The sequence below is a fragment of the Triticum urartu genome, chromosome 1A (assembly GCF_056163025.1).
Source record: "Triticum urartu cultivar PI428250 chromosome 1A, HENAU_Tu73, whole genome shotgun sequence".
Lineage (NCBI taxonomy): Eukaryota > Viridiplantae > Streptophyta > Magnoliopsida > Poales > Poaceae > Triticum > Triticum urartu.
Genome location: NC_141873.1, coordinates 219,642,349 through 219,654,292, shown reverse-complemented (window position 1 = coordinate 219,654,292; position 11,944 = coordinate 219,642,349).

Genomic DNA, 11,944 nt, shown 5'->3' with positions numbered 1-11,944 from the left:
ATCAACTTCATGCGTGTTCTTGCTCCAATGTTCAACCTTCTCCAAGCTAGGCCCTTCATTTGAAAGCAAAACAAATGTATCCAATTTAGGCAGCATCATAATCTCATGAACATTAGAATCATTACCAAGAAACGAAAGTACCTGGTAATTTAATTGGCGTGCGCGAGCTCTAGTAATTGGTCCAGTATATGTAACAGTAGGGGCTGTGGGTGTAACAATGGTATTGATGTCCTCATCATCCTCCCCTTCTTGAAATGAAGTCGTCCTCGACGGAAGCTCATCTTCCTCACCCAAATAAGGCTTCAAATCTGCAATATTAAAAGTGGGACTAACCCCAAAATCTGCAGGTAGCTCAAGTTTATATGCATTATCATTTATTTTCTCTAAAACCTTAAAAGGACCATCAGCACGTGGCATTAGCTTTGATTTGCGCAGATTAGGAAATCTATCTTTACGCAAATGTAACCAAACAAGATCTCCAGGTGCAAACACAACATGTTTTCTACCCTTATCTCCAGCAAGTTTATATTTAGCATTCATACGCTCAATGTTTTCCTTAGTTAACTCATGCATTTTTAAAATCAATTCAGAACGTTCTTTAGCATCAAAATTAACCTTCTCCGAAGATGGAAGAGGCAACAAATCAATAGGTGCACGAGGTAGGAAACCATACACAATTTCAAAAGGGCACATCTTAGTAGTAGAATGCAATGAACGATTATAAGCAAATTCAATATGAGGCAAGCATTCTTCCCACATTTTCTTGTTATTCTTCAAAACAGCCCTAAGCATAGTAGACAATGTTCTATTGACTACTTCAGTTTGTCCATCAGTTTGGGGGTGACAAGTAGTACTAAAAAGCAGCTTAGTCCCCAACTTAGCCCATAAACATCTCCAAAAGTGGCTAAGAAATTTAGTATCACGATCTGAAACAATAGTATTTGGCACACCATGTAAGCGAATAATTTCACGAAAGAACAAATCAGCAACATTAACAGCATCATCGCTTTTATGACATGGTATAAAGTGTGCCATTTTTGAGAACCTATCCACGACAACAAATATGCTATCCCTCCCCTTCTTTGTTCTAGGTAAACCTAAAACAAAGTCCATAGATATATCCTCCCAAGGAACACTAGGTACAGGCAAAGGCATATATAAACCATGAGGATTGAGTCGTGACTTAGCTCTTTGACATGTAGTGCAGCGAGCAACAAAACGCTCAACATCCCGTCTCATCTTTGGCCAAAAGAAATGTGTAGCAAGTATATCCTCCGTCTTCTTGACGCCAAAGTGTCCCATTAATCCTCCTCCATGCGCCTCCTGCAACAACAAAAGACGAACGGAGCTAGCTGGAATGCATAGCTTGTTAGCACGAAACACAAATCCATCGTTAAGAACGAACTTGTTCCAAGTTCTCCCTTCCTTACAATTCTGCAATACATCTTTAAATTCAGCATCATTAACATATTGATCCTTGATGGTCTCCAAACCAAATATTTTAAAGTCAAGTTGTGAAAGCATAGTATAACGACGAGACAAGGCATCAGCAATAACATTTTCTTTACCCTTCTTGTGTTTAATCACATAAGGGGAAGTCTCAATGAATTCAACCCATTTAGCATGTCGACGGTTCAGTTTTGCTTGACTTTTAATGTGTTTCAAAGATTCATGATCAGAATGTATAACAAATTCCTTGGGCCATAAATAATGTTGCCATGTTTCTAAGGTCCGAACAAGAGCATATAATTCTTTATCATAAGTAGAATAGTTCAGACTAGGCCCACTCAATTTTTCAGAAAAGTATGCAACAGGTTTTCCATCTTGTAATAACACACCTCCTAATCCAATTCCACTAGCATCACATTCAAGCTCAAAAGTCTTATTGAAATTAGGAAGTTGGAGTAAAGGAGCATGTGTCAACTTATCTTTCAATACCGTGAAGGCTTCTTCCTGTGCGGTACCCCAAAGAAAAGGTACATCCTTCTTTGTAAGCTCGTTGAGAGGTGCAGCAATGGTGCTGAAATCTCTCACAAAACGCCTATAAAAACCAGCGAGGCCAAGGAAACTCCTCACTTGTGTGACCGTTTTGGGCTGCGGCCAACTCTCAATAGCTTCAATCTTGGCTTTATCAACTTCAATTCCCTGTGGAGTAACAACATAGCCAAGAAAAGATACTCGGTCGGTGCAAAAGGTGCACTTTCCAAGGTTACCAAACAAACGTGCATCACGTAGAGCAATAAAAACAGCACGTAAATGTTCCAAATGTTCCTCCAAAGATTTGCTATAAATCAATATGTCATCAAAGTAAACTACCACAAATCGTCCAATGAAAGCACGTAAAACTTCGTTCATTAACCTCATGAAAGTACTAGGTGCATTAGTTAACCCAAAAGGCATGACTAACCACTCATATAATCCAAACTTAGTTTTAAATGCTGTTTTCCATTCATCTCCCAATTTCATACGAATTTGATGGTAACCACTACGCAAATCAACTTTGGAGAATATTGTAGAGCCACTCAATTCATCAAGCATATCATCTAGCCTAGGAATAGGATGACGATAACGAATAGTAATATTATTAATGCCTCTACAATCAACGCACATACGCGACGTACCATCCTTTTTCGGCACTAAAATGATAGGAACAGCACAAGGACTAAGGGATTCGCGTATATAACCTTTGTCGAGCAGTTCTTGTACTTGACGCATAATCTCCTTCGTCTCCTCTGGATTGGTACGGTATGGTGCCCGGTTGGGTAATGATGCACCGGGAATTAAGTCAATTTGATGCTCAATCCCGCGAATAGGTGGTAATCCCGGTGGCACGTCTTGTGGAAAGACGTCGGCGAACTCCTGCAAAATGTTAGTGACAGCAGGAGGCAAAGAGGAAGGCATGTCCTCGAATGAAAATAATGCCTCTTTGCACACAAAAGCATAGCAAACAGATTTGCTAAAATCTAGATCATCAATATCAGATTTGGTGGCAAGTAAACATGCACTTTTCAATTTAATTTCAGAAGCAACACTAGATTGTTTATTATTATTAGGCTGCATTTGTTGCTCAAATTCTTTTGCCACAATCTGATTTTCACTCTTAGTTTTCTCCTGTTTTGCTTTATTAGCTCTATTAATATCATCTTTCAAAATGGAATCAGGAGTCATAGGAAGCAAAGTAATATTTTTATCCTTATGAACAAGAGTATACTGATTGTTTCTACCATGGTGAATAGAATTTTTATCAAATTGCCATGGTCTACCAAGTAATAAGGAACATGCTTGCATCGGTACCACATCACAATCAACATAATCAGCATATGTAGAGATACTAAAATGCACACGAACAGTACGTGTTACCTTAACCTTGCCGCTGTTGTTGAACCATTGGATGTAGTAAGGATGTGGATGTGGTCTTGTGGTGAGAGATAGCTTCTCCACCATCTCCATGCTAGCCAAGTTATTGCAGCTCCCTCCATCTATGATCACGCGAACAGAACGTTCCTTCACAACTCCCTTTGTATGGAACAAATTATGCCTCTGATTTTGCTCAGCTTGTGTAACCTGCACACTCAAAACACGTTGAGCAACTAAACATTCATACCTGTCAGCATCTTCAGGAGTCATGTATTGCGTCTCATGATCAGAATCGTCTCCACCGTGTTCGTCACGTGTAATAAGAGCCAAAGTCTCCTCATCATAGTCACTAGCGGACTCATACCCACCATCCTCAGTAACAATCATCACACGCTTAGATGGGCATTCTCTCGCATAATGACCTCCACCCTTGCAACGTCGACAAATAATATCATGTGTTTGCCCTGTTGATGCCATGGATGAAGAAGAGCTCTTTGCAGGCCCAGAAGGTGTGCTCTTGGCAGATAGTGGTGATTGTGCCTGCTTTATTGTATCACGGTTGGAGGTGGCAGCCGACGGAGGCGCCGGTGAAGCAGAACGTGTGGAAGTAGATGATGCACGTGGTGTCCATGAAGAAGGTCGACCTGCAGAAAAGTTAGTCCGCGCCAATGCCTGTCGATCCTGCACTTCACGTTCAGCTTTACAAGCAAGATGGAATAAACGAGTGATATTAGTATACTCCTTATACTCTAGAATCGTCTGAATCTCTCTATTTAATCCACCCATAAAACGTGCAAGCATAGCTTCATTCTCCTCAACAATACCACATCTAATCATGCCAGTTTGTAATTCCTGATAATATTCTTCTACAGAATTTTTTCCCTGTCTTAAGCGCTGCAATTTTTGAAGTAATTCACGTTGATAATATGGTGGAACCCAACGAGTACGCATAGCAGTTTTCAAAGCAGCCCAAGTAGCAGGAATGGGATATAATCTACAATGCTCAGACCACCAAACACATGCAAAACGAGTGAAAGCACAAACAGCAGCAGGAACACGTCTCTCCTCGGGATATTGTAAACATGTAAATCGTTGTTCAGTTTCTAACTCCCAAGTAAGATATATATCAGGAACATATCTACCCTCAAATGGTGGAATATTCAATTTTAGTTTAGGGAGATGGTCATGATCTCGTACCTGAGGGTGAGCCCTACCATTGCCATTATTTGCATGTGGACGACCTGATGGTTGCTGTGCTGGTGGTGGCACGTAGTTCTGATTTTGATCAACCTCATCCTCGTAATTGCCAGCAAAATCATCCTCCTCCGCATCAGCAGCAGGAGCCACAGAAGTAGCAACAGCAGCACCAACAGTTTGGCCAGGTGCAAGAGGGAGACGGCTCGCTCGGCGGAGGGCTGTTTCACGATGTGTAGGTAGTCGTCGTTGTTGTTGTTGTAGAGGTGCGTTAGGTGCAGCCGGTGGTGGTGGTGGAAGACGCGCGAGCAATTTATTAAACCTGTCATCGAGCTTTGTTTCGAACGTCTTCTCCATGTCATCTATCTTCTCCATGGCCTCTTCAAATCTGTTTAGCACATCCTGCACCTATCCATTCATCATTTGCTGAAATTTATCATGCAACTCCTGATTCGTCATGTTCTCCCAGTCAGTCTCGTCGGCTTGTGATCCTGCCATGGTTAGCAACAAAAGAAAACACACAAGAATATGATCCTACAGAATACTAACAAGAGGTGGTGGTGGCGGGTGTCACAAATCCGTCAAGCAAATCTCAAATTCTTACCAGTTCTTACCCAGCAGCAGGCGGTGATCGGCAACCGTTGTAGTCAAAACTCTCAAAAGCTTGGATAGAGCGATTGCCAGGGAGAGTCAAACGCACGACGTAGAGATATGTGGAGCTGGGAAGGCTTATAGTATGGTAGCAAAAAGGGTCAGCAATAATCAATTCAGAGATGCAAAGTTGAATAAACGCTCAACGACGGTACTGTGCTGGTCCTAGGCTAGACCGTGCTAGAGACGCGAGCCTAGAACACTAACAAAATCACGGCGCTGCACGTAAATAAGGGAAAAGCACACTCTGGAACTTTTTTTTTCGCTTTTTTTTTGCGCTCCTCTTTTTTTTTGCGCTCCTCTTTTTTTTTGCGAAAAATTACTATAATGGCGAGTGTCTCAAAACTCTTCCCTCGTCAAACTGATAGGATGGGCACGAAATTTTTTTTTTCACTTTTTTTTTCGGAAATCAGGGCAGCGACGACGAAAAAGTGCGACAAAAATCACTATGATGGCACGTGGCTCAAAAGACTCAGAAAAGCCTAAAAATAGGATAGGGAAAAAATATTTTTGCCCGTGAAAATTTTGGCCTAAAAACTGCCCGGGGGTCTCCAGACTCTTTTTTTTTCCGAGACCTACGCAGGCAAGGAAACACGAATCGGAATTGAGATTGATCTCAAAAACAAACCTAATATGAGAAGAACTCGGATTGGTGGTGGATATATGGTGGTGGTATATGGCAGCGGTGGTGGTATATGGTAGCGGTGGTGGTATATGGATAGAGATTGATGGTGGTATATGGATACGGATTGGTGGTGGTATATGGATATGGATTCAGAGCGGTGGCGGATAAGCAAAAGTGGTAGATGGGCGATGATGATGGTGCGGCGGCGGCGTGACAACTTGTGACCAGAACTCGAAACTCTAAAAGACTAGACTCTAAGACCAGCAACTTGACACGACGATGCAACCGCAAATTCAACAAAGCAAAAACCCTAAAAAGATTATGCAAAGGTTCAGATTGGTTCGGATATGATGAACTAACCCTAATTTTTTGTGTGTGGCTGTTTCGTGGACTGTAGGTATGAAGAACAGACTCGATCTAATCTACGAAAAACTGTAAAATCTCACCGAGCAACCTGGAAATCTGATACCACTTGATAGAGGCAAAGGTGTCCCGATGTTTCGATGAGATGGTGGCTATCGTTTTCTGTGGAAGTCGACCTTGACGATCCGACTACGAACGTGCGAGACGTCGCGCCTTAGCAATCGCTAAACCAACTTCCGAGGGGTTATTGACCACGCCGGAGCACGATCAACCTGACCACGAGGGCCTGTTTCCTGCGAGCAAACGAAGAACAAGCAAGAAACTAAGATTGCAATCTGGATATTGCGAATATAAGATGAAAGCTTTATTGATCAAGGTGGGGTTCCGTGACGTCTTGGTCTGGTCGTTGGACACAAACGAAGTACGCGAAGTTGCAGCTATGGCGGACTTTTAATCTAAACAAAACCCAAAGTCTAAACGACGCCCTAAGGGTTGTATATATGGAGGAAGAGAGGGGAATTTCGTGGCCCTTGAGGGTGGGGTCCGAAACCAACCCTAACTCTTGTTTCCCCACACATACGGACTCTAAAAATAGCCTATACTTAAGTATTTCGAAATTACATTGGCCTGGCCCATTAATAAGGTGATGCAGCACCTAGAATAGCCTATGGACGAATATTATGAAGTGGCATCTTGTATATTTCGTCCATGGCTTCATGCACTCCTTATGGCGGCTTCAAAGTCCTGAAATCATCACTTGTAACTCCGTTCTTGATCCCCTTGCGCATGCCATCAACTTCATGCGTGTTCTTGCTCCAATGTTCATCCTTCTCCAAGCTAGGCCCTTCATTTGAAAGCAAAACAAATGTATCCAATTTAGGCAGCATCATAATCTCATGAACATTAGAATCATTACCAAGAAACGTAAGTACCTGGTAATTTAATTGGCGTGCGCGAGCTCTAGTAATTGGTCCAGTATATGTAACAGTAGGGGCTGTGGGTGTAACAATGGTATTGATGTCCTCATCATCTCCTGCGGGCTCTGCCCCTCTTTCTCCGATTTCTTCAACGACATCATGCAAACCTTTGGCTTCCATATTCTGGATTTCACGTCGAACATCATGCTGTGCATGGCCTTCTTCGCCCATCTCTGTGAGGGCTTCACTGGAGTGCACCCCAACACGGCGCTCTTCCGGCATTACTTCACCCCTCGTATCCAGCCAGGGGGCGCCATCTCTGGCTGCACCACCTGGATCCCGAGGGGTCAGACCAAGGGCACGTACCCGGAGGGTGCCAAGAAGGAGAGGTGGGAAGAGTGGCGGGGCCGGTGGTGCTGGATCAAGGAGGCCGATCCGCAGGAGTTCTGCCGGGTCCGTAAGAAACCGCTGGTTCGCCGCAACGACTGGAGCGGTGTTGATGCTGACGACAAGAAGCTTACGGTCGCCACCACCAGGATCCATCACCTTACATTGGCCGGGCTTACCCTCGAGATGATCGTGGCTGACTTCATTCGCCGCCGGATTGCCCCACTAACCAAAAAGGGAGGCCGGTCTGGGACTTCAGGAACGCAGCCGATGTCATGAGGCTCCGCCCTGACCTGAAATACAATTTCACAGTGCTGCAGCACGCTCATCTTTGCAAGAGGCTCTTTCAGCTTAAGGTTGTCGAGGCCGGCGGGGTCGAGAGGACCGGCAAGGCCGAGAAGGCCGCCAAGGTTGGCAGGTCTCTGTTTGGGTTGCCAGCGGGAGTGGTCCCCATGAGCAACAACGCTCGCCATACCGCCATCATCGCCATGATGCCGGACTTCAATGCGCACAACCTCGATCCAACCTATGCCGAGCCAGAAGCGGAGCGGGTGTAGGCATTCTTCGACAACATGTCGGAGAGGTATGTTCGTGATGAGCCACTACTTATCCGCGACACTCCTTAGGAAGAGCTAGCATACATTGCCGCCAGGGCGGAGGAGGCCACCCTTTCTAAGGAGGCTGACACCGTCGGCACAATGGAGGACGAGGCTGACACGGCCGCAGAAGAGAAAGAGTTTGCCGAGTGGGCGCGGTTTGCCAGGGGACCCATCGATGCCGACGCTGGGGCCCCATTGTCGAAGACATGGTCGAGGAGTCGGCCAAAGTGATGACTGAGGCAGAGGACCCCCCGACCCCGGAGAGAAAACGCATCTTACGACGGGCTAGCTCCTGCGAGCTGGTCCGGCCCGGCAGGACTACGCAACGGCAACAGGCCCAGGCGCAGCCCGCATGCGAGACGAGGGCGGGGACAACAAAGAAGGCTACGGCCGCCACTTCTTCCTCATCCATGCGGTGCAGGACACCTTCACCTTCCCCTCCCCCACGGATGCCGCCTCGGAGGCCGACTTCGACCTTGGGTCCTTTAGCCTGAAGAGGAAGATGAGACAAGCAGAGGAGGACGAGTAAGAATCTTGCCCTTCATCATTTCTGACCCTCAGCCTACGCCATATTTCCTGACCTGGTCTTGTCTTTGCAGCGACACGGAGAAGCTGGCCCAGAGGGCGGCAAAGAGGGCCAGGGCTTCGACGGGCGACAAGCCCACGGCGAGCACCCCGCACACGCCGGAGCTGGTGCCCACATGACCTAGCCTTCTATGCCACAACCAGCCTTTAGAGGATTTAGCAATTAAGCAAGTTCTAGGTTGAGCCTTTTTTTAGTGAAATCAACAATGTAAAGATCACCTCTACGTATACCGGTAAAGACCATTTTATGATTGTCTCTTCGAAACACTTGGCAGTCTACTTCAGTAAATAGGACATTGAAACCGAAATCAGCAAGTCTAGATACTGAAAGTAAATTTTACCCAAGAGATTCGATGAGCATGACGTGTTGTATGGAGCTATAATGTGAGATGGCCACCTTACCGAGGCCAACCACCTTACCCTTTGAGTTATCACCAAAAGTGACATACTTTCGAGGGCCGTCATTTTCAGCAAGCTCACGAAACATATCTTTGTCTCCGGTCATATGATCAGTACATCCACTATCAAGGACCCATTCCTTTCCTCCAGCCATGTAGCCGCGAAGATTAGCCATAAGACCAAAGTGTCTCATCGCATCATCAAGATCATGGTCACTATCGTCATCCTCATCATAGTATCCATGTTCAATATCGTCATGTGATGGATCAACTCCTAGAGAGGGTAATTCATTAGAAGTATGACCGTAACAATGTTCATCTCTATGGATTGTAATAACTTCGGAAATGATATTGCTAACAATTCCAACATCTCCTTTTGCACTCGTAAGATTAGTAAGCTCAACTAAGAAATCACCAAACTTGGGATCATTAGAACTCATCTTACCCAAGGCAATAGACTTATGAAGAATCTCATCTAGAATTTTCAAGGAATAATTTGGGAACATTCCTCAAGGAATCTCCATAAGGTGTAGGCACAATCAAAAGTAGGCAAGCTAGCAAGCAAGTTTCTAGGCAAACCTCTAGTGATTAAATTGACCGTTCTAAGATTACAGATCATGTCAATAGACTCATCAAGGGTATGATGCAAAGGATCAACAATGCGAGCACAAGGGGTAGTAATGTACTTGGTCAAATGATATTCATTGAAAATCTCAAGCATCTCATTTTCCCACTCATGAAAGAACTCTCCATCAAGAATAGGCACACTACGTCTAAGACTCCCCAACGTAGACTCATCCATATTCCTCCAATGGTGATTAAACCAAAGCAATGGAGACCAATGCTCCGATACCAATTGAAAGGATCGAGAAGAGTTGTTTAGAGGGGGGTGAATAGACTCTAAGTAAGAAAAGTGGCAGTTTTTAACTTCTTTAAGTTGAAGTGGAGTTTTGGCACAAGTTTAAACATTCACAATACATATCAAGCAAGCATGACAAGAGTATATGAGCAGCGGAAAGTAAAGCATGCAAGTTGCAAGAATGTAAAGGGATGTGATTGGAGTGTGCAAACGCAATAGGAGACACGGAGATTTTTGGCATGGTTCCGATAGGTGGTGCTATCGTACATCCACGTTGATGGAGACTTCAACCCACGAAGGGTAATGGTTGCGCGAGTCCACGGAGGGCTCCACCCACGAAGGGTCCACGAAGAAGCAACCTTGTCTATCCCACCATGGCCGTCGCCCACGAAGGACTTGCCTCACTCCGGTAGATCTTCACGAAGTAGGCGATCTCCTTGCCCTTACAAACTCCTTGGTTCAACTCCACAATCTTAACGGAGGCTCCCAAGTGACACCTAGCCAATCTAGGAGACACCACTCTCCAAGAGGTAACAAATGGTGTGTTGGTGATGAACTCCTTGCTCTTGTGCTTCAAATGATAGTCTCCCCAACACTCAACTCTCTCTCACAGGATTTGGATTTGGTGGAAAGATGATTTGAGTGGAAAGAAACTTGGGGAAGGCTAGAGATCAAGATTTATGTGGTTGGAGTGAAATATCTTGACCTCAACACAAGTGTAGGTGGTTCACTTTCAGAAAATGTATGTTGGAAGTGTAGGCATGTTTTGATGGCTCTCTTCACCAATGAAGAGTGGGTGGAGGGGTATAAATAGCCTCCACACAAAATCTAACCGTTACACACAAATCACCAAACTCGGTGGGACCGAATCATGAAACTCGGTCAGACCGATTTAGTTCAAAATGTGATCGTTAGGCATTTCGGTGGGACCGATATAATCGACTTGGTGGGACCGATGTGCTAGGGTTAGGGTAAAGCCTCATCTCGGTTTGACCGATTACACAAACTCGGTGGGACCGATTTGGGTAATAAGAAAAACAAAGAGTTGGCCAAGCAAACTCGATGGGACCGATTGCATATCTCGGTGGGACCGAAATTATTGCAATAGGCAACAGAGAGTTTGCAAGCCCATCTTGCTGAGACCGAGATCCCATCGGTGAGACCGAATTGATTAGGGTTTCTGGTAGTGGCTATGTCAATTGAACTCGGTGGCGCCGGATAGAAAGTTTCGGTGGGGCCGAGTTTGACTTTTGGTTTGGGACATATGTGGATATGAGAAAGTAGTTGAGGGCTTTTGGAGCATATCATTAAGCACTTTGAGCAAGCAAGCCATTAGGCAGCACCTCATCCCCTCTTAATAGTATTGGCTTTTCCTATGGACTCAATGTGATCTTGGATCACTTAAAATGGAAAGAGTTGAGTCCTGAGCTTTCAGTTTGAGCCAATCCTTTGTCCTCAGCATTTTGAAGGGGTTCCACATCCTCTAGTCCATGCCACTATATTGTTGAACTTATCTGAAACATACTAGGTAGAAGCATTAGTGCAACAAGAGATATGTTGACATTAATTACCAAAATCACCCAGAGAGCACTTGTGGTTTCAGCGTGAATCCCTGGTGCTAACCTTGCCGGGTTTGCAGGAGAAGAGCGGCAATAGGAGGAGCCACTAAGGGCCACCCCTGACAGACCGCCCCCATCAACCACGCCGCCCAGAGGGGCGTCCCCGGCAAGGGCACCTTCTGCCGAGCCCACACACATGGAGGAAGAGAAGGAGGCAAGCATGGGTGCTGGCGGCACTGTCTCGGCCATGAGCATTGGCAGGGAGGGAACCACTTCTTCTCAGCCTGGCACGAGTAAGTGGCTCGCCTCCTGTCTCTGCTTTCTTCCTGTTCTTTGTTATGAATTTTGATTTTGGCCCTGCTTCATCCTCCCTTCTGGTCTCCAGACCCTCCCTCGATGGATCAGGAGGATATCGACACCGTCATCGAGGGGGTCGCCAAGGACGTCGAA